The following is a 23,457-nucleotide window of genomic DNA, read 5'->3' on the forward strand; positions in this document are numbered from 1 at the left end:
AGGGCTACATAATGAAAAAATACAACTGATAAAAATAAAATCTTATCACTTTACATCATCTCTGACATATGATCAGTATGCATACTCAGACAAAGTGCCAGGAGTCAGGAGTATGTTTTATATGCAGCAAGCTTTCTGAGCTGGATTTAATAAAGATGGCATTTTTTGACCTGTTATGAAAAGGTCTTGATGAAAACAGAGAGAGAGAGAGAGAGAGAGAGAGAGAAAAAGAAAAAGAAAACAACATACAGACATTCTGTTCAGAGAGTTGGATATTGTTCATATTATGGCTGTGACTGGAGATGAAACAGCTCCCCACCAAGGCAACACTTGGATCTCCTATCATCTGCTTTTTCATGAGACAGAAGCCTAGTCTCCCATCCACTGATCTCTGTTGTTCCCTATTCCACCTGCAGTGATATGAGTCTGCCTTCATACCCATTCCAGTGGTGGGCAGAGACTTTTCCATGGCATACTTCTGGCTTATCAGTTACCTTATTCCAATATTTACCACAGCCAAGCAACTATATTCTCCACTCTACTCCTACATACCCTAGTTATAGCTAGTTATGCCCTCTATCTCCATCCTATCAATGACAGTAATCTCTGTAGCCTCACCCTGTCTGTAAGCAGTTGGTTTCTCCCTAATCTATGTCCATCCAATCTAAGTAACATCAGAACAGACACAAACCTACCCACATTTAGTCTAGCTGTGATCAGACTCTTTATGCTACCCATGGATTCAATGCCCTCACCTCTAATTTCTTCCATTCTGGAAGCATTAGCAGCCCACATACTGTCTTTTCTCACATTAATATTTACCAGACTTTCCCACAGTCCCTTAAGTACTCTGGCAATGATATGAAATCCGTGCTTTCACCACACACTCAGCTATTTTGTGTCAGAGCCCCTAGCAAATTGATTTCCTCTTACATCAGTAATTGCACTCTTAGGCCACAACAAAACCCTAATTATTGCAACATATACATTCCACCACTCAATCTGAAAATAGTGTTTTTCTTCTGACCCATGTATATTGTCAGAAGTTATATATGAACTCCATAAGTGTTTCAGTGTCCAAAGTTTGCTGTCTTCCTCCGCTGAAAGGTAGGATGGTGAATAGACTTGCATCCACTGCTGAATCTGACATAAGTTAATTAATTAACATGCAGATTTTATATCATGTTTATAAATCCTGTAGAACTTTATAACCTCATTTCATTTGGTCTGAAAGGCCAGACACTCATCAACATGGCATCTATCTGCTGAGTGTCAAGGAAGCAACATATGATTGTTTTAAAAAACTGCACTTAAGAAAACACTGCAGTCGATTGCTAGTTCAGTGCAGCACACCTATCCCACCAACCCCACATATATAAGCACACACACAGATAGCCCACCAAGACACAATGCACTGAATTAATAGCACTGTAGTCCAAGCCTCCAGTTCATGAACCTTGGTCAGCAAATATATCTCCGTTCACAATGTTACCTCTCTTCCAAAGGAGACCCTTTCGCCCGGAGTCACTAATCCTCCGTGTAAGACTTAATAAGTCTTACTCGGAGGCTGCAGTTGAACGGTTTGACGTCAGCATGCCATGAATATTCATGAGGGCACGCTGACTCAACCATAACTCGTACATGGACTGAGTAGGAAAGCAGGGGGCATGTTCGACTGCTGAGCAGTCTAAATGTGTACACCCCTGCAAGGTTTTAAAAAGCATAATGTCAACACACAAGAGCAAGTCCGCTCAAATGTACTTGCACCCAACACCACACTCCCTGACACTGTAAACCCCCATCACACTTATATAAAGTAAATAATTATATATATTTTTTTAAATCCACGATATAGCTGCCCATATTTGCACGTGTGTGCGCGGGTGTGCCCATTGCTTAGCTAGAGTTAGCAATTCTGACATGGAAGAACATAAGAAAGAATGTTTATGCAAATCACACCAAATTGCAATAGCATTATGGTAGAGCATATGCACAAAGAGAAGGCATTCACAGTTCGAGTCCCACCACTCCCCTTCTTATTTATGTTTTAAATCAGTATTTGAAATAATACCAGACATATATGATTAAAATTTTATTAAAAGCAGTGACATGGCCAATGTATCAGTGAACAAACTAAATATTTTTAAAGGACCCAGATATATAATAGCCTGCCGTTAAGCAGCGCTTTACCCAGCTAAATAGAGTTGCCCATAGTTTAATAGCACTTTACCCAGCTAAACAGAGTTGCCAATAGTTTAATAGCGCTTTACCCAGCTAAACAGAGTTGCCCATAGATAATAGCACTTTACTCAGCGCAATAGAGTTGCCCAAAGGTTAAAAGCGCTTTACCCAGCGCAATGTGTTTGCACGGACGTGCGCGCCGTGCCAACCAGGGCACCGTAGGGCACCGTGGAGCAACGTAGAGCTAAGTTGTTTAAACGCAGCCACACCCCCTAGCCTGTCTAGACAGTATTAAAATAAAAGAATGACAAGGTTCGAACCCAGGACCCTGTGCATCATAATCAAAGTACAGAACCATTAAGCCATGACAACATAGGTGAAGCAGCCACTATTAACATTCATATACTTACGAATGGTAGTTTAACCATTACTAAGCAGGTCTGCAGTCAGCCGAGAATTTTACAAAATGGCCAATCACAAAAAAGTGTGGGAAGTGTGGAATATTTAAGCCCCATAGGCGGGAATACTTGCCATAACTGATTGTAGCTCACATTTGCAGTCAGAATGGCAAGTGCAGGTGAGGGTTCATGCTTCCGAGCTCAATGTTGGGGCGTCGAGGAGTCCAAATACATGGTTTGGCTCCTTGTCCACCATCACGAGTCAAGACTCCTGCAGGGCCAGTTCCAAGGGATGGAGTACAAGGCAGAGGCTTGGAACTGGTTAGCTCATGACCTCACCAGTGTCTCAGGTGTTCCTCGGACTGGTGAGCAGGTCCGTCAACACCATGCAGACCTGAAGAGACGAAAGCAGGACTGCCTGAGCCAGTGGATACAGGAGGCCCGCGGGATGCAGAATGCCCCACAACTCAGTATGTAGCCATGGAATGCAGTATGTAAGAATTGATAATGGAGTATGTATAACGGATAGGTATGTCTCAATATCCCTTCATTTACTTTACAGCTGCAGGTGACCGTGCTATGAATCAGCAAGCCTATGCTGATAGGCTGCTAAGGCTGCGCCACCAGGCAGGTTAGTGATTATGCTGCATGTATTGTTATATAAAATATGGGAGAGAGCATGAAAGAAAGTGTTGTAGTCCAATAAAACAGCCATAGAATTGCCTGAATAAGTCCTCTGCATGTACTGTCAGATAAAAACATCAGAGAGGCAGAAAAAGAGTGTAGTAACCCATTAAAAAAGGTAGCATATGTCTGGAATAATATCTCTGCAAGCACTGTCATATAACATAAGTGAGTGAGCCTGAATAAAGATTGTTGTAACCTATTAATAAAGGTATAATATGTCTTGAACATGTCTGCCATAAACACTGTTAAAACAAATAAAGGAGTGAGCCTGTGGAAAAGTGTGCAATGTCATTAATAAAGGTCTAAAACCCAGAGTGTGTCTGTGTCACAGAGTCTGAAATGTTGTTGTACATTTGCATTATACAAACAGTACTGTTTGAAAATGTGCTGGCAACCCAGAGTTATGCAGTCCCATATAAAGTGGGTGATGGAAGTGCTAGTAGCTGTGAAACATATATACAGTCCACAATAGTCAGTTACTGGCTGGCATGAATAAGTAAACCTGGCACACATGTAGCATGTAATTATTCACCAGAAATGTGAGTGTGTGTCAAGAAATGCAGGGTTCTGTACAAATCGAAGTGAAAATGTCATGTGAAAACATCCCAAATATGTAGATAAAGAAATATAAATGCAAACAAGAAATATGTAGTAGTAACATCTGCATCCTGGACAGTTAGTATGTCAGATATAGGTCAGGCATATATGGAACTAGCCAAACCCATGACACAACCTAATGTATGGTGGCAAGTGTAATAATACAGGTAGGGGATATACACTTGCAGTCACTGGGAATGTAGTGTAGACTAAAAGGTCATTATAAGATGTTAACCAAGGTTTTTTCTATACCCTACCGTATGTGCATAAACCATGCAATTCCACACCTCACTGGGTATGTGTAACCTTAAATATTCGTTGGGACATATGTCCTATTGTTTTATAAAAATTTGCATTGATGTTGATGCATGTGCCCTGTTCAAACACCATGTTCATGGTGGCCAGTTACTACCAAACATCCCTGCATGCTGTTGGAATATCCACTGCCGTCCAATATATGCATGTGTTATGCTTGCTGTTCAACTGTTGGAACCTTGGTGTGTTGGGTTAATGGGAATATTACTGCATGCTGTTACAACTAATCTGGAATGCTGTTGTTTATGTTGTAATTAAACACACCTAATCACAGAATGTATGGGAAGGCCGGTCCCAGTGGACCCACCTGTCCCTCCTCAGTTGGCGAGTGCACCTGGCACCAATGGCTCTGGTGCCCAGCCTGGGCTCCCCTCCTCCACTGGTCCTATGCCACCTTCAGGTGGAAGCACTGCAGGGGATGGGGCTCGTCCCCCCCGTGCAAGCGTGGGCAGAGGAGGGCCATCTGTCACCCTTGCTAGGGTCTGGGCTGTGGAGCGTTCAGTCACTGATCCCCTATGCCAGCTTGAGGCGACAGTGGTGCGTCTCTTGGGTGAGCCTGCTCGTCCTACACAGCCCTCAGCACAGCCACCCTCGGGGCTATGAAGGTGCAGTGGTGACTGCCCATGGGTGGGGATCTCAGTTCCACTGTTACCATCTGTGGGCTCATGGGCTTGCGATTTCCAAACATCCTTCCCCATCAATTGTGTTCACCCACCCCATGTGTCAAACTCCACCCCTGTATGCGTCTTGTTTGTCGTGTCTGTTTACCTCCCCAACCTACCTCCCCAAATATACCTACTTCCTCTACCTCACATTCTACTCTCACCTGAAAAAAAAAATAAAAAAAAAGGGCAATCTGTTCCCAAAAAAAAATTATGCCCCATGCGTAGCTGCCCAATTCGCACACATGTCCACTGGAAATGTAAACTGATAATTCTAATTGGCAGTACAACATATTTTGTTGTTCACACCCCTCTCTCTGGGGTGGAAGGTTTCAAATTTCACACCAAATTTCAAACATATGCACAGCTGTTGCTGGTAAAGAAATGGGCAGCTGTGGACCTTCCCTACACCCATCCTGCAGATCCCGAGCTGGTTTCCCTACTGTCTTTCCCTCTTTGTGCCCCCTTTTTCACCACTTCGGGAGTAAGTACTTTTAAGCAGTAGTTAGCGGGGGTGCGCGAGTGTGAGCTTGCGTGCGCTTAGCTAAGCATTGTTAAGTGTTGTGCAAACCCACGCAAACCTGCTTACAATTGCTTAAAAGTGCCTTAGTCACTCTGTATGACAAGGCCCTTGTACTGCTCAGCAGCAAAATAAAATACCCTTGTCAGTCTCAAACCTAGGACCTTGGACTCACCAGTCTGCATGAAGTACCACTGCACCACAGCAGATATTCAATAGCTTAGTGCTGAAAGAAATATATCATGCATTACCATGAGTGAATATAAAGGGAAAATAGGAATGGCATAACACAAATCTTGCTCTGTGGGCCTTAACCAGCAGGTGTTGTGGAATTGCATGACATGACTGTGAAAAGAGAATCAGTCATGCTAGTAGGGAATAATGTTACAGTAGCACCTTATAAACCCCACACAGTATCAGAACAGGATAAACACTGGCATATTTGCATAGGTCACAGGCCAGACCTCCCAACAGTGACTGCTCTACAGTGATGACCCTGATTTGTAAACAAATGTTAGCTGTGTCCCTCTGACTCATTGTGAAATGTACTAACATTAGGCAGAAAGGTGGGGAATCTCACTTAATGACAAATGTCAATAAGTGAGAGTAGACACTGCTTGCACGTCAGAAAAGGTGTAGTAATACATAAGCTCTGAATGTCTGAAATATATCACCGGTGTATCCCAGTTATTTGTACCTTTCCCTGAGGCTGTTCAAATATATACGTGAGAATATCTGAGGCCTGGAAGAGTCAGAAACACACAGGCATATCAGCTTGTCTGCTGTTACACACTCTGCAAATAGCTGTAGAATGAATCCCACAAGCATACCCTTATGTAGAAGTACAACACAGAAATATCAAAGGATGTAGCCATGTACTGCTAGCAACCACCTGTGACAATGCCATTGTTCAGGTGCTGAAAAGACTGCTGTGGTGCACAGTCAAAGAATACTAGGCTGACCTCTGTCTACCATCTGGATATGTCCACAGGTGGGAGCTACTCAGACAGACTACTAGCCTTTATAGACTTACAGGTACACAGCAACTCTGCATGTTCACTAAGATAAACATCATATGATAATAAATAATGCACTCTGCACTTCTGCACCCCTACCCAAAGGTACTATATACCTGTGTAGTCAAGCACAACCAAGGGTGTAGGTAGGCATACACAGTAGTGAAATATGTCCAGTTGTCCTGAGCAGACTGTGCTAATGTCAACACAAACAAACCACAAACTGTTCAGAAGTGAGTAATGTACGAATGACAGTGTAGCAGTTCACAAACAGTTCATGTGCCTGATATTCATAATTGGTAGTACAACACACTTAGTTGTCCTCACCCCTTTCTCAGGGGTGGAAGGTTTCAAATATCCCTCCTAATGTATTGCATATGCACAGCTGTTGCTGGTAAAGAAATGGGCAGCTATGGACCCTCTCCACACTCATCCTGTACATCCCGAGATGGTTTGCCTACTGTCTTCCCCTCTTTGTGCACCCTCTATCACCACATTCCTATCTCCCCATTTACTTTTCTGTCAAAGAAATGAGCGCAGGGGTTAGCAGGAGTGAGCGCTTGTAAACAGTAGTAAGCGGGTTTGCACCAGTGTGCGCATGTCTGTGCTTAGCTTAGCATTGCTAAGATATGATAAGCTAAGCCAAGCTTGGCTTAGTATTGCTAAAATAAAATAAGCTAAGCTAAGCTTAGCTTAGCATCATGCAAACCCATGCAAACCCGCTTACAACTGCTTAAAAGTGCCTTAGTCACTCTGTATGACAAGGCCCTTGTACTGCTCAGCAGCAAAATAAAAAACCTTGTCAGTCTCGAACCCGGGACCTTGGACTCACCAGTCTGCATGAAATACCACTACACCACAGCAGATATACAATAACTTGGTGCTGAAAGAAATATAACATGCATTACAATGAGTGAATGTAAAGGGAAAATAGGAAAGCCATAGGAATACATTGCAATAACTACTGTTGTATGCCAGTTAATTCTCTAATTCAAAAAGAAAGTACATACTCCCATGTATCCAGTGTTAGCATTAGGAGGTGTGAGTAAACCTACACACTGAGAAGAGTGTACTGGAGGAAGCAACAGTCAGGTTTCAGTACAACATGCATTTCACTGGCTACAACCCAGCTTCAGATATGAGACATATACCAACCTTCTGACTAAGACAACAGTATCCACAGCAAACAAGTATGGTCCCCACCTTGCAAAACTGAAAGGGCTACGCCTACCTAACCTATCATTTTATAGCAGTGTCCTGAAATCACAGTGAGAACTGCAATTACCACACAGCAGGCTGCATGCAATTACTAAATGGTGGGCACCAATTGGTGCAGAGGCCATCACATGCACATGTGCAGACACCTAGAAAAGCAGCCTGTATCTGCTGTCCACACATGCAATAATATCATTGCAACAACTGGGAGAGAGAGAGAGCACGAGTGAGAGAGACAGACAGAGACAGACAGACACAAACAGGTAAAAGGAGACAGATGCTGAAAACAAACAGCAACACACAGAGGAAACAAAACAAAAAAGAAAAAAAATTAAAAAACAGCACCTACATCAGACGGAGGTGAGGAATACAAAGGTAAGGTATGTAACAGATATGTATTTGGTGACATCCGAAAGATGTGTCTGAGGGTACTCTACATACTGTGAATCATCCATATGTGGCAGCAGTCCATATCTATATGTACATGCACATTTGCATAGGGCAAGGGACATACTGCAACTGTTAGTGAAGGCTGGACATAAGTATGTTGTTGAAGGCTGCTATGTGCACATATGTATGTAGGTTGTAGTGTGTGGCATTGCAAAAAGCAAGCAGTGCCGGTATATGTCATGTGGTGTTAAATGCTGTGGGACTGAGCTACAGGCAGTAAGGCCTGCAACAGTTATATGGCCTGAGGACAGCAGAATGCGTTCTGCACAACATTGTGCATTAGTATTACATAACCGTATGTCTCACAACTGTTGCATAATTGACATCCCCACCATGAAAGGTGGGCAGTATATGTGCCTATATGTGCAACTATATGTACAGCAATGGATGTTTACATGTATGTGTATATATATATATATATATATATATATATATATATATATATATATATACATGTATATATACATACATATGTGTGTATAGATATATAGATATATATATGGATATATTTAGATATAAATATAGATATATATATGGATATATATGGATATATATATATATATATATATATATATATATATAGATATATATATATATATATATATCTATAGATATATATGGATATATATGGATATATGTAGATATATATCGATATATATAGATATGCATAGATATGTATGGATATGTATGGATATGGATAGATATGTATAGATATGGATAGATATGGATAGATATGGATAGATATGTATATATGTATGTATGTCCATCTATATATATATATATATATATATATATATATATATATATATATATATATATTTATATAAGAGAGAGTGGGGGAGACAAGGGGTCATATGTACTGCAACAGGTGCCTGTTGTCCAAGGCATGGACTGAACACCAGTGTTGATACCGCAGTGCCATACCCCATTCCAAAACACCTTACACAGTAACTGCCACATAGATGGTAGCCTGCCTAACACTGATGGTGTCAGAAGGCTCCCCTTTGATAAACACAGTGACAACAGTAGTAATGCAATCTGTCTACTGGTACGTGTCATCACAAAAGGTGTGTCATCTAGGGAAATATAGGTCAGTGTTCCCCTCTACTCATCACAATGCCCCATGTGGTATGTACTTCACATGACAATTACAGCAAGTGGAAAGGCCTCAGACATACCTAACAAAGAGTAATACTGCCCTCAAACACATGCCCTATGCAGACTGACTCACAAACCACAGCTAGAGTGCGTTGCATACCACCCACCCAGAGGTTACCACTGCCGGACATACAGTGGTATGTCACACCCATAGCAGTCGACCAACCACCATGACAACACCTCACAATCCCTCCAGGCTACATGACCTAGGGACCTAATCCTTGTCATCTCACTAAACAGCACATGCTGGAGGTGCAAGTTCCTATCCACAAATATGCCATACTCTGGACTAAACCACTCAACATGAACAAACAAGGCTTCTCATTAGCAGATGTCATACATACCCCTGATGATTGTTTTGGAGATAGGTAATATGCCCTGGGAGTCACCTCTGTGTATCCGGTTGACAGGAGCAAGTGAAATCACATTACATGTGTGTCGAAGGCCAAGGTAGCATATGGCTAGGCTGCTCTAGGCCCTAGGCCCAATAGCATATTACCTACCTATGACACAATGCACACACACATGTACTCAGTGCAATACCTGCTATGTGAGGTGGAATGAGTATGACAGTGACTGTGTGCAAAGTTTGTAAATGTGTGATAGCTTAGTGTGAGGTTGTGTCTGTCATGGTAGTTTGTGTCCTAGGTGTGAGGCCGGAGAAAGATGTGTCAGTTATTGGGATGCAGACATAGTAGGATGGCATATGTTGTGACGTAGTTCCTTGTGTATGACTGTGGTGTCCCAATGTAGGCTGAAGCAATACATGTATGCTTAGTAAGTGGTACTGCTGGTGACTCCAGCTCACATATGAACTGTTGTACTACCTGAAGCTGTAGACCTAAACAGCACAGTATGGTGTATGTTCACAGTCCCTGGTAACACTGTCTTGTGTGTTTCCTGTAGTCTGCACAGATTACATACCACAGGCATAGGTATCTGTAAGTGGGGGCACACAGTACTATAAGGTACACAGGTAATGCTCATCTGTGTTGGCATACATCTGTGTGTTGTATGTATGTCTGATGTGTGTTTAATGATGCCTGTACCATGCCCACAATGACATGTGTGTTACAGGTTATGTGTGTGTACCTAGCAACATGTATACTCTGTTACAGCAGTATGCCAGCTATATTAACAACCATGCACATATGTTAGGTAGGGGTATGGCATCATAGACTAGGGTGGTTTACTGGTAATACTGTAAATGTACATGGCATTCATTGCATTGGATGACATATTTCTTCATGCGTTAGCTTGATATATACCCCCAGGGTGAGGTTGTGCATTGTATCCCAAACAGTGTGCCAACCACTGGTGTATACTGGTGTGTTATATGGAGTGTTGCAGGCACTGTCAGCCAGTTGTGGGCTGAGCACTGATATGTGGTATTGAATGTGTGTATCATCTGATAGACAGATAGATGCTATATATGGCAGTTAGGTGATATCTGTACTTCATAATGTTAAGTGTGCCACATGACATGCTCACACATATCATTTAATCATCTTCCAGGGTTATGGCTCATCAACGTAATCCATCGTATTCAGCTGCGGAGGAGCAGGAAATTCTGAACAGCCTGGTGCAGCACTATAACCTGCTTTTTTCCAGGGCCAGCCAGCACCAGCATGACCGTATTGCACTGTGGCAAGACCTTGTTCACCGGGTAAATGACATAGGCATGCATAACCGGACATATGAGCAGGTATGCCATCACTGCAGTGATTTAACTAGACATGTCCGGTGGCATGCATCTGATATCCATAGGCAACAGCTTGCCATTGGTGGTGGGGCGGCCATACATCCCCCCTCACCAGAGTGGAGGAGCTGCTCCTAAGCATGGTGGCTCCTGGCCTACAGTAGCAACAGCATCACACATGTGTCATCATGGAGGCCGGAGCCACCCAGCAGGATGACATGGAGCATGCAGGTAAAATGCCCTAGCTGTATTACCTGTATTGTTAGAATATGCACATGTGAGATGTGTACTGTGTGTTTAGCTGTTGTGCTGCCTAACGTGTGCAATACTGATATTTGGAATAGTATCCATACACCTGTGACTGTTGACTGCTGACAGTTGTGGCCACTGACAAACTGTATCATGTACTTCTAGGTCCCTCTGGTGTGACAGCAGGGCAGACAATACATGCTGGTGAGTGTGTTAACACTTTAATATTGGTAATGAAATGTGCATGTCATAGGTGAGGTGTAGGCCATATACACGTAACATACCTATGCATAATGCATGCTATGCATGTTTGCTGAGAGACATCAATCATCTCAGTAAAGTCAGTAGCTGCCTCAATCACATGCAGTGCACAGTGCAGCAGACACAATTGTGGCAACACTGTACTGCACATTGAATATGCATAGTTGCTACAGCTGTACACAACAGAACACGTTTATTATACACAGTACACGAAAACATGCTGCATTTGGCATTACCACACACCCGCTGTAAGGTCACACTTCAGTATCCCACATGTCATGCACACACACATGATGTACCTCAGGGGTAGAGGCCTATCATGGGGCTGTGCAACACTCTGCAACACATAACACAGTCATGTTAAGCAATGATCCCTATTGGGCACCTCACACACCCATGTACAAGGTGGCTGTGTAATTGTGAATGTAGCCACAGCACTGCAGTTCAGGTACAGCATGCTAGGCGGTGGTCTTTCACACATTAGTAGCTGTGAGTGACCACAAGATGCATGTTGATGATGGCACAGGGTACTACACCCCATCCAGTTACAGTGACCACAGTACTACTCGAAGCAGTCATTGCTTTGCCCCTCAGTGTTGTGTGTGTGCAAACATATGCACCTATACACAATATGCATAGCATGTTGTCTGTGTGCTTACATATGCCAGTATAGACAATATGCACAGCAGTCACGATCCACACAAAGTGTCACATATATGTTCTGGAATGCTAGTGGGTGTATAGGTCACTTGACACACACTGGGTATGTGTGGTGTTTAATGTTGCAGTTGTGTAGCATGCCATGCCATGTCTGGTACCCACATATCTGCAATATGTCCCACACTTACCATAACCACTGTACACTGGCCATGTCAAGCTTTGGGATTCCTTCACATCAACATGCACCGCACATCCCATGTGTGTACATAGCATGCCTGTGCTACACCCATTCCCACTATTATCTGCTATGGACACAGACACTGCACTCAGACATGGATATCTATGTGTCACACAGATAACGCATGCAGACATGGCATGTAAACTTGTGAGTGATGGTGCACAGGGCATTGCAGAGCTGATAATACCTGCACAGCAATGTTGTGTCCATGTACACATTGTGTTCCAGGGTGTAGCCAATCACTGAACAACTACACAGTTACATCAAAGCCATGTATGCTGCCATTTAATAGGGGCGTCTACACTTGCACTGCATGGTCTTGTGCAACACATATTCTGCATGCTGGCATGTGTGTGGTGACTACCTACCTTGTGATACTGACAACCACCTTCACCCACTATAGAGTATGTGTTGGATTGCTGGTATGTGTGTGTATGTGCTGTAGTGAGGTGTGTATTAGTGTTCATGCGTGCATGTGTGCATGTGTTCATGTGTGCATGTGTGCATGTGTCCATGTGTGCATATGTACATGTGTGCATGTGTTCATGTGTTCATGTGTTCATGTGTGCATGTGTGCATGTGTTCATGTGTTCATGTGTGCATGTGTGCATGTGTTCATGTGTGCATGTGTTCATGTGTGCATGTGTCCATGCGTGCATGTGTTCATGTGTTCATGTGTACATGTGTTCATGTGTTCATGTGTTCATGTGTACATGTGTGCATGTGTGCATGTGTTCATGGGTTCATGTGCGCATGTGTGCATGTGCAGACAGTAAAGTGTGTTTCCTGTCTTCCTCTCACAGGTGCTGAGTTAGGGGTTGGCAAAAGCAGCAGGCAACCTGAAGCCACTGCCATGAATAGTGGTGATGATGACACATGTATTTTGGCACAGGAAGACTTGACAGGGTCTGTCGTTGGTCTGCCAGTCGACAGTACACAGTGTTCAACCCCATCTATGCGCACACTCATACTGTCAATACATCCCTCACCACCAATGGCCATAGGCGAGGGACAGCATACAGTTGGCATTAACCAGGAGAGTGTGGTACCCATGGCACTTGCATCCCTTCACAGCAGCCATAGCCGTAGACCCGGAACGGTACCACATAGGCGGAGGTCCAGGGATTCTCGGGGGAGCACCACTGGTCATATTGCCCCTGGCAGCCGTGCCCTCACAGGTCTTACGATGACCAGTATGTTCTGGGCTGTAATGCAGGCTCAGGCACGTATGGAACGGTACACCAGGCAGAGACTTATGGAGCAGAGGGCACATTACACCACTATCAATGACAGTATCCGTGACCTTGCTGGTGCCATCCGGTCTTACACCGAGGTCATTGATAGATGTTGGGGGGAGACATTAGATGCCCTCCACAACATGTCTTCCATGAGCCAGGACCGTGCGGGATGGTTGCGACATCGATACGGATGCATGCCAGCAACAGCAGCAGCTGGCAGTAGTCGTGGATGGCCCACAGTTCACAGCCGCTCCCATAGTGGCAGTACCAGCCTGCCTGTCCATTGACCGTCCCAGTAGACCATGTGCACGCGGCTCTGGCCAGTCCCAGCAGGGACATGAGTCCAGTTGTCATACCTCTGCCTCTGATGACAGTACCCAGTCAGGGTTGGTACCCGATACTGTCTGTAGCACCCCTGCCAGGCACAGGTACAGTGATCTGTACAGCCTAGCAGGTACAGTCTGTGGCTGTCCCACACACTACCGTATATGGCAGCCACATGGTGGAGCTCTGTGCATGCAGACACACACACATTAACCAAACAACCAGGGATCACACATACACACACACATTACATCAACATTGGCCCATGCTGCACTGTTGTCCCTCACACACACACACACACACACACACACACACACACACACACACACACACACACACACACACACACAGACATGTCGATTGGATGGGTCAATGTCAGGCTCTGGCAAACAACAAAATGCCCTGTGCATATGATGATACCTGTGTCGCCTCCTGTCATCTGCATCATTGACAGAGGGACAGGCTAACATGGTGCTGATGCACAGGGTGACACTATAGCAGTGTAGCAATAAAAGCAAGTTGTAAACAAGGAAGTGTAATGACATCCTTGTAGGTATATCTGAGCAGACATTATGCATCAAAGCTTTGATTGTCAGTGTAGCATTGTTTACACCACTGTTAGGTCTGAGTATGTATTGTCCACCCATGTGCCACTTGGCTGAAGTGTAATGTGTTGCCAGCATTTGTTAGTGAGTGGACAGTACGTGTGTGATGTGTGCAGTACAAATTAGCAAGTGTACATCTGTGAACATGGTGGGTGCGCACTGTCTGGATGTACGTGTATAGTGGACACATGGGACGTGTGGCATACCCTGTCGTACAGATTGTTAACATCTCATAGTATCTTTCAATGGCCAGTATGCATTCCACTACAGTTATGTATTAACATGGGTAGATGTGTGCATGACATGGGTTGACATTATGCTGTGGGTGATACCATTAATATCTGTCAATGATTTGCAATCTGGTAGTATACACAACCTCAACAGCATGACTATAAACAATCATTGGATGATGTCCTGACAAATGACACACAGTAGTAGGGAACCCAGTAACAATTGGATACTTCCGGTGCTACTCTATAACACCAACCAGTGGTAATTACCGCCACCCATTCCTGTGAACACACCTGTTTGGCATATAGCCCCCTTAGGTACATGCAGACACACTAGGGATGTGTCCATCCAAATCTGGAAATGCATGGATTGGCCTACAATGCATTCCCTGTTTGGGACGTATATCCTACACAAGGGTATCATGCAGACAGATACTTCTTGTCTAATACATGCTGTATAGCAGTAAGCCGACTATGGCATAGTCATCCTCGTGTACTATACATACTATCCCGTCAGTACCACACAGGTGGTAGCCCTCAACATGTATGTTGGGTACCAATGTGTACATACAGCCTCATGTTATGTCATGTGTCCCTTGGTATCCACATATCCATAGGTATTGTGGAGTCCCAAAGTGTATCACATAAGACATTAGAGGCCTGAATACATATCCACAAGGCAGTCGTACACCTATAAAGACTGTCCATTCTTGGCAGTCTTTGTTGTGTATGACCATGTCTGACATATTCCCCAGGCATATACCCTCATTCACACTACTCTTAAGTAACTGTCATGGGTGTGTGTGCCACAGATGACCTTGGCCACAGAACACAACAGTGGACGGCCTTGTCACATACATACGTATGTGACCTACGATCTGAGAAGCAGCGGCACAACCTGTCAATGGAAACAAATGTATTCATGTAGTATGCAGGCTTCACACCTATGTACTGATTGAGGGGACATGTACACATATATATTTGCCACGCAGATACCTGATGTGTGCAATGCACTTACTGTTGTAATCATACTATGTCATACCATAGTAAAAGCAGAACCCACATTGCATTGACTAACAGTGACACACACACAGTCAGCATTTGCAGGATTCAAACCCCTACCTAGCTATGTTATGATACTAGAGAGCGATGCATTAACACGGGTCACTATCTGCTTTACTGGGTGGCTTCCCTTCTCCGGCTGTATTTGTAGGATGGTGACATCATCAGTCTTTCCAAAGAGGAATGTACCTCTTTTAGTGTTTTCCCAGTCTCCAAAAAGGGGACACCTCTCAAAGAAAACTGCACACATACACCCCCCCCACACACACACACACTGTTTGCAGGATTCAAACCCCTACCTAACTATGTTACGATACTAGAGAGATAGAGACGCATTAACATGGTGCGCTATTTGCTTTATTGGCTGGTTTCCTTTCTCCAGCTGTATTTATAGGATGGTGACATCATCAGACTGGACATGGTGATGTGTGTACACTTTGTTTTATGGCATTGCAGGAATGGTCCATGTGGGTCATCAGGTGCCAACAGCATGAACAAGACCTCAGTATCCTTACCTTGTGTGATCTATCTGTGGACACATTGACATTCCGTCATATGTCAACACATATTTATGCACAGCTTGTTGGTTTTGTGGATACTACATGTGTCTGGGATGCTGATAAAGGACTATTCAAAGTCTATGTGACACATGTGTAGATGCGTTCATTGATGTATGCCCTGGGTGGCTGTCTTGAAAACAGTCTAGCATGTTTGGGAACCATAATCCGCACATGAACATACCACAGTTGGTAGGGTTGTGTGTATGTCAGCTTTCAATAGCTCTGTTTATGACTGCAACCATGATGGACTCCATGATCATGCAGATCAGACTTCATAGACGTACTGGACTTGACTTCCCATGGTGTGTTGTGCACCAACACTTGTGGGGAGTGCCATATGTAGCTGTGACACATTCAATGGTTCCACATCCTGTGTAGAGGGTGAGGCTCAGCTGACTGTTCAGGTGCATGATCTGTTTGTTCTGTAGTTTGTGCATGACACATATTGGGAATCAATGTATTCCACTTGCTGCCATGCTTTTGGCAGTGGGGGTAGCTGCTCATCCATTCTACATGTGATATCTCCTGGTATGATGATATGGACTATTGTCAGTGGGAGATGGGTATGTACATATGGGCCTGTCTGTCATGATGTCGGCATTGTCACTCAGGTACAGTTGGCCCTGACTCAGGACATATATGGGTGTACATTGCTATTTATGACATAGCTGAAGGAGGTGTCATGATTCAGTCTGGACTCCTTCTCAGCTACTCTTTACAAAACACCAACGAACATGAGCACTAATCCCTGTTATACTCTTTTACATGCATAACAGATGGTGGATATTGTGATATTGACACAATGTCACATCTGCCTCATGTACACAGACAACCCTCTCCTCCTCCCGACAAACTCAGATATATGTGTGAGATGCACCTATATAGACATACAGGGTGCTGAACTCTCTCGACCCATGACTGGCACAGTCTATCAGGTGGTGAAGGTAACCACACACACCACATATCAGTCTCACATATCCTCTAGCAACAGCACTCAAAACACATTATCACACATAGACATACTCGGATGCTGTAAATGTACTCTACCTAAGCATCAGAGACCTCCACACCTGCTACCCCACTACAATACCCACATATCACATAGTTCACAATGTCAGTGTGCCACACAGTCACTGCCCTTCGAGCAAAACAACACACCTAATACACTTGTAATAGACCACACTTCTTGTCAGACACACTGATGTACCACTCACCAGCCCTAACAAGGGAATAGTCACTTTGGGCTGTCTGTTGGGTGACAGGATCTGCTGCATAACACAGACAGTCAGGTCACTCCAAAGCAAGTACAGGACTGGCACCATCATTGTCCATGCTGGTGTGTATAACCTCAGACGTTACTCCCTGGACCACATGACATAATACATGGAGGAACACTCTGATCATGTAGCCCAGGCCAGTATGACCCTGACCTTGTCTAGCATCTTACACCCACCAATTATGATGTCACAGTATACGGACACACATATTATATTTAACAGTTGCCTAACAAATTTGTTTAATTCATAGGGGATACAGTGTCTGTCAGCCTATGGTGACATGCTCAACATGCCAAGTAGCTTCACTATGGACAGCTTGCACCTGTCACCCTTAGACTTTGGAATGCTGGCTAAGGCTCTTGCTACCAACATAGTGCCTTTTTTAAGCAGGACTCAGAAGACAAACCCACCTCCATAGACATTACAGGTTAAATGAAACTAAGGGTAATGTTGCTCAACAACAGTTGTGTTAACCTCATATTGCGGCCACTCCGGACCCTCCTCAGTATGGAGGACAGTGATATATGTGCACTGACAGATACCTGGTTCAGGCTCGCTTATGCACACCAGCACTACCAGGTTATGTTTCATACCATGCTGTCTGACAACAAGACTTGGAACAGACAATACAACTAGGGGGAGTATCCATATACATCAAAGAGACACACACCTCCGGGTTAGTAGCACTGCATGAAGCATCACAGACCATACATATACAACTACCATTGTGCAATACTGCCTTTCAATTTGTTGCCTGCTACAGAACACACTCCCAAACTCAGGTACCACACTCGGCTTTCGTGGGAACTATGGAGAATATGAAAGTCTCCACAAACACCATTATATTGTGTGACTTCATATACACAAATATTGACTGGGGATACTACTCAAGCCCCGACACCCTCACCCAACAGTCGCTACAATTTGTAGACTCATATGCTATGGCACAATCAGTCAGCACAGCCACAAGGGGGAATATATATTGGACCTGATCATCACCAACATGGGGACTCTATGTTCCACACCAGCGATATACCCCTCATTGGTAAGGTCAGAACATACATGTATCTCACTGGACATACATATACCCTCCACACACCCATCCTGGGTAATCTTGATGAACTTCTCATGAACCAACGTCTCACTTCACCGAAGCAAGGTGGTATCCTTCAGAGACCCTGAGATAGTGGCAAATACGGCTCACACTGCTGCATCCTTTACATACACATTCTATGGACACCTAGTGGACTGCATGGATAGTGCTATCCCAAATAACAACAGGACTCACGACTCCAATGGCAGGGGACCTGTCTGGTAGACCCCAGCCATTAATAAGCTGTACAACGTCAGGAGGAAGCTACTACATGATAGAGCACAATCCCAGACTGGGAAGGCATCTGTGATCTGTACTAGCAGACAGCTACAATCACTCATGAACTTTTCTAAGGGACGCTTTTACCATACAATTGCAACAGACACGTAGGACTATCACACAGCCTTCTTCAGTTATGTCAGGAACCTGGGTGGACACTCACTGATATGCTGTGAATTACTGCATACTGACTAAACCTACCCTGAACCCACTGGCATTGCCAACATCCTGGCAAACAGGTTCAGTGCAGATGTCTCCCACACATTCCCCCTAAGGAGCAACTATCCATCTCAACAGAGTATAACATCCCTGACATCACAAAGTAACAGGTGAGTGCTGCCTTCCCCAAAGCATAAATCACAGTATCAATGTGACCAGACGGTGTCCCAGCATGCATCTTACATGAGCATCATGACAGGCGCAACCCTCACATTACATCACTGTTCAATATCAGAGTTACCACAGGATATGTACCCAAGGAATGGCGTACAGCGACAGTGGTCCCGTTCCACAGAGTTGGTGCCAGAATGGACCACAGACAATATTGCCCTATAAGCCTAAGTAGCCTGTTCTGCAAAGCTATGGAGCGTTTTGTCATGGGACTCATACACATAGACATCGGGAACCTACAGACACTGTGTCCTACACATTTCAGCATTGTTGTGGGCAGATCTTGCCTCTTGAACCTGTTTGTTTTCTTTAAATGGCTAACAGGTCCATCGACATAGGGACAGATGACCACACAGCCTACCTGAACCTTGCAAAACCCTTCAACAAAATAACCCACTGGGCCATTATGCATAAGCTCACCAGCATCGATATGGACACATATCTCACACGATCTATTGATACCTGGATCAGGGATAGCACCCACATGGTCAGAATTGCAAGTGCCATGTCTGACTATACACCAGTTACACGTGGCATCCCACACGGCTCGGTCCTGGGACCTCTCTTGTTCAGTATATATTTGTCTGATGTACAGGCTACCACAGGGGGAATATGGCTGAATATGTTTGCACTTGACTGCGAACTGGGTGCCATGATCAACTCTCCAGCTGCCACATGCATACTCAAGCAGGGTCTCACAGAGATGGATGACTGGTGCCTGAGCTATGGCCTACAGCTAAATGCCATTAGTTGCATAGTCATCCCCTTTAGGAATAACAACATGCCCACACATTACCACATAGGTAGTACTCCATTACATATGGTAGGAGTTGTTAGGAGTTTGGGGACATGACTTGTTCGTACTGTCGCCTTTGACATTCACGTTGCCAAAGTGGTTGGACACACCTTCTATGTGGGCCACCTTACCCCATATGGTTTCACATCTAGATCGAGTGAGGTCATTGTGCCCCTATACTCATCACATCCATGCTTGGTAACAATGCCACATTTGGGGTGTACCTTACCCGACACCTGCAGCAACTGTACTGGCCACGGAAGTTCCTCACCAAGCAGATCTAGGGACTCACACAGATGCCCTGCACAGTTCAGATGCAGTAACTCCAGCTCTACTCAGTCGCTTACCACCTACTCAGATATGATGTGTGCCTGTTGTTTACAGATGTACCCAACCCAGAATTACTGGACATGCTCCACCTCAGGATATTTGACTCCCATAGAGCTACACACTCCAGGGACGTATACCTTAGCACAGATGTTAATAGGACATTGTGGAGGGACAGATTCTTATCCCAGAGGCTCCACTCACTCCAGAATGTAATCCCAGTAACACATAGGCAGAGCCACCCACTGACCACCTACAGGAGACATCTTGTCGACTGTATGAGTGATCGTATGTTTACCCCTGGGTTATCTTCTGTGTCCCTGCTAGACAGAGGCACACTAGCCTAAACGTACATGGGCTATCTTGTGTGACCTACTATTCACACACACAGTGTAGTAATCTGACAGGGTTGTGAATGCCAAACACACTCTGGCTAGGCTTGTACATGCCCTAGGGCAGATAGCCTAGTATCGACCTCTGAACCTATGCTAATGTTCAAGATGCACAATGTTTATTGCTGATACTGTTTGCAGGTCTTTATCATCTTTGCTTTACCAGTTTCTATGAACAACTTTGGTATCTGCAGAACATATTTGATTATGACAGGGTTCCACTATATTATAGATGTGCCTGTTGTCATATAACTGTGTGCACAGGATGGATTGCTGTATAGTGACAGGTTCCTGGGTTAACACATGCAACTGCCAGATATGCGTGGCCCACTGCTGTACTCAGACATGGCCTAAGTATGTGACCATGCCCAGTTCTGCCATTCCATGTTTTGTTGCCTGACATTTGTCTCATTTATTCAAGTGTGTGAGCATGCCCAGTGTGACCTTTCAGTATGTTGCTATCTGAGATCCACTACATTTGTTGATGTGTGCAAACATGACCGATGTTAACATTTATACTGTGTGTGTTGGAAGTCAGGTTCTGTTCTCAATGCAGGACTCACCTTTGTGTCATAACTCAACAAGGATTATGCTGTGCCTGAAGGGTTTCCATGAAATACTTTGCATAGACTTATCAACATTCATAGGTTAATACTAGGCTATCTGCCCTAGGGCATTTATAAGCCTAGCCAGAGTGTGTTTGGCTTTCAACACCCATTTTAAATTAATTTTGCTATGCCCTTTTTCAAGGTTAGTATACTGTGCCTCTGTCTAACAGTGACACAGAAGTGATACCCGGGGTAAACCTACGATCTCCCATCCACTCATCAAGATTCCTCTTGAAGAGAGTCAATGAGGAACTCTGCCTAACCTGGACTGGGATTTTATTCCAGAGTGAAGGGAGCCTCTGGGTTATGAATCTGTCCCTCCGGCATGTCCTATTTATTTCAGTGCTGAGGTTCAAGTCTCTCAAGCACGTAGCTCAAAGGGATTTGGATTTTCTGAAGTGCAGCATGTCCATTAATTCCGGGTTGGACATGGCTTTATACGTCAGGCACAGATCGCCTCTGAGCAGGCGGTATGCCACTGAGTAGAGCTGGAGTTTCTTTAACCGGGCAGCATATGGCATCTGTTTGAGCCCTTTGATCCTCTTGGTGAGGTACTTTTCGGGTCTTTCCAGTTGTTGCAGGTGTCTGGTAAGGTACATCCCAAAAGGGGCATTGTACTCAATTATGGGCCTGATGAGGGATGAGTAAAGAGGCACGATGACCTCCCCTGATCTAGATGTGAATCCCTTCATGATTAGGTGGGCTATATAAAATGTTTTTCTAACCACTTTGGCCACATGGTTGTCAAATGAGAGATTGCTATCAACTTGGGTCCCCAGGTCCCTAATTACTTCTCCTGTACTTAATGGATTACCACTTATGTGGTAATTTGTGGGCACTTTGTTTTTGCCAAAGGGGATGACTATACACCTTTTGGCATTTAGCTTGAGGCCATGGCTCTGGCACCAGTTGTCTGTTTCTATGAGGCCCTTTTGGAGGATGCTTGTGTCGGCTGGAGAGTCGATTATGGCACCAAGTTTGCAGTCATCTGCGAACTTGGTCAGCCACAGTCCTTCCGTGTTTGCCTGTACCTCCGAGAAATATATACCGAACAAGAGAGGTACCAGGACTGAGCCTTGTGGGATGCCACTTGTAACTGGTTTGGAGTCTGACATGGCTCCAGCAATTCTAACCATGTGGGTTCTGTCCTTGAGCCAGTTTGCAACCCATCTAGTGACATAGGGGTTTATATTTAAGCTGGTGAGCTTATCTATAATGCCCGAGTGGGGTATTGTATTGAAGGCTTTTGCGAGGTCCAGGTAGGCTGTGTGGACCACCTTCCCCTCGTCAATGGCCTTGGTGACTGTTTCAAAGAAATCCACCAGGTTTAAGAGGCAGGATCTGCCCTTAACAAAGCCGAACTGGGTAGGATCCAGTGTCTGTAGGTCCCCAATATCTTTATTTATGAGGTCCATGATGATCCTTTCCATAGCTTTGTAGACCAAGCTAGTCAGGCTTATGGGGCAATAGTTTCCAGGATCCGTTGAGGCACCACCTTTGTGAAGAGGGACCACTGTTGCTGTACGCCACTCTTTGGGTACATATCCTATAGTAAGGCTGAGCTTGAACAGTAGTTTTATGTTTGGGTTTAGCTCTTCTTGGATTTCATGTAGGACGCAGCCCGGGACACCATCTGGTCCCATTCATGCTGTGTTTTTTGCTTTGGAGAGGGCGGCTCATACCTGAGCATCTGAGATGTCAGGGGGGCAGCACTCTGCTGGGATAGATATTCGCCCTTTTGGTGGGGAGTGGGGGGGAGTTTGCACTGAACCTGTCAGCTAGGATGTTGGCAATGTCTGTGGGTTTGGTGTATTTTTTGTCATTTTGGACTAATTCTGAGCATATCTGGGAATTCCCACCCAGGTTCCTAACATAATTAAAGAAAGCCTTGTGATTATCCTTAGTGTCCTGTGCAATTTTTCTCTCGAAGCTGGCCTTAGACGATTTTATTAGTGCCCGTAGTTTTTTGC

This window comes from Protopterus annectens, chromosome 3.part0, assembly GCF_019279795.1.
Source record: "Protopterus annectens isolate FY-2018-M chromosome 3.part0, PAN1.0, whole genome shotgun sequence".
NCBI classification, from domain to species: Eukaryota; Metazoa; Chordata; order Ceratodontiformes; family Protopteridae; genus Protopterus; species Protopterus annectens.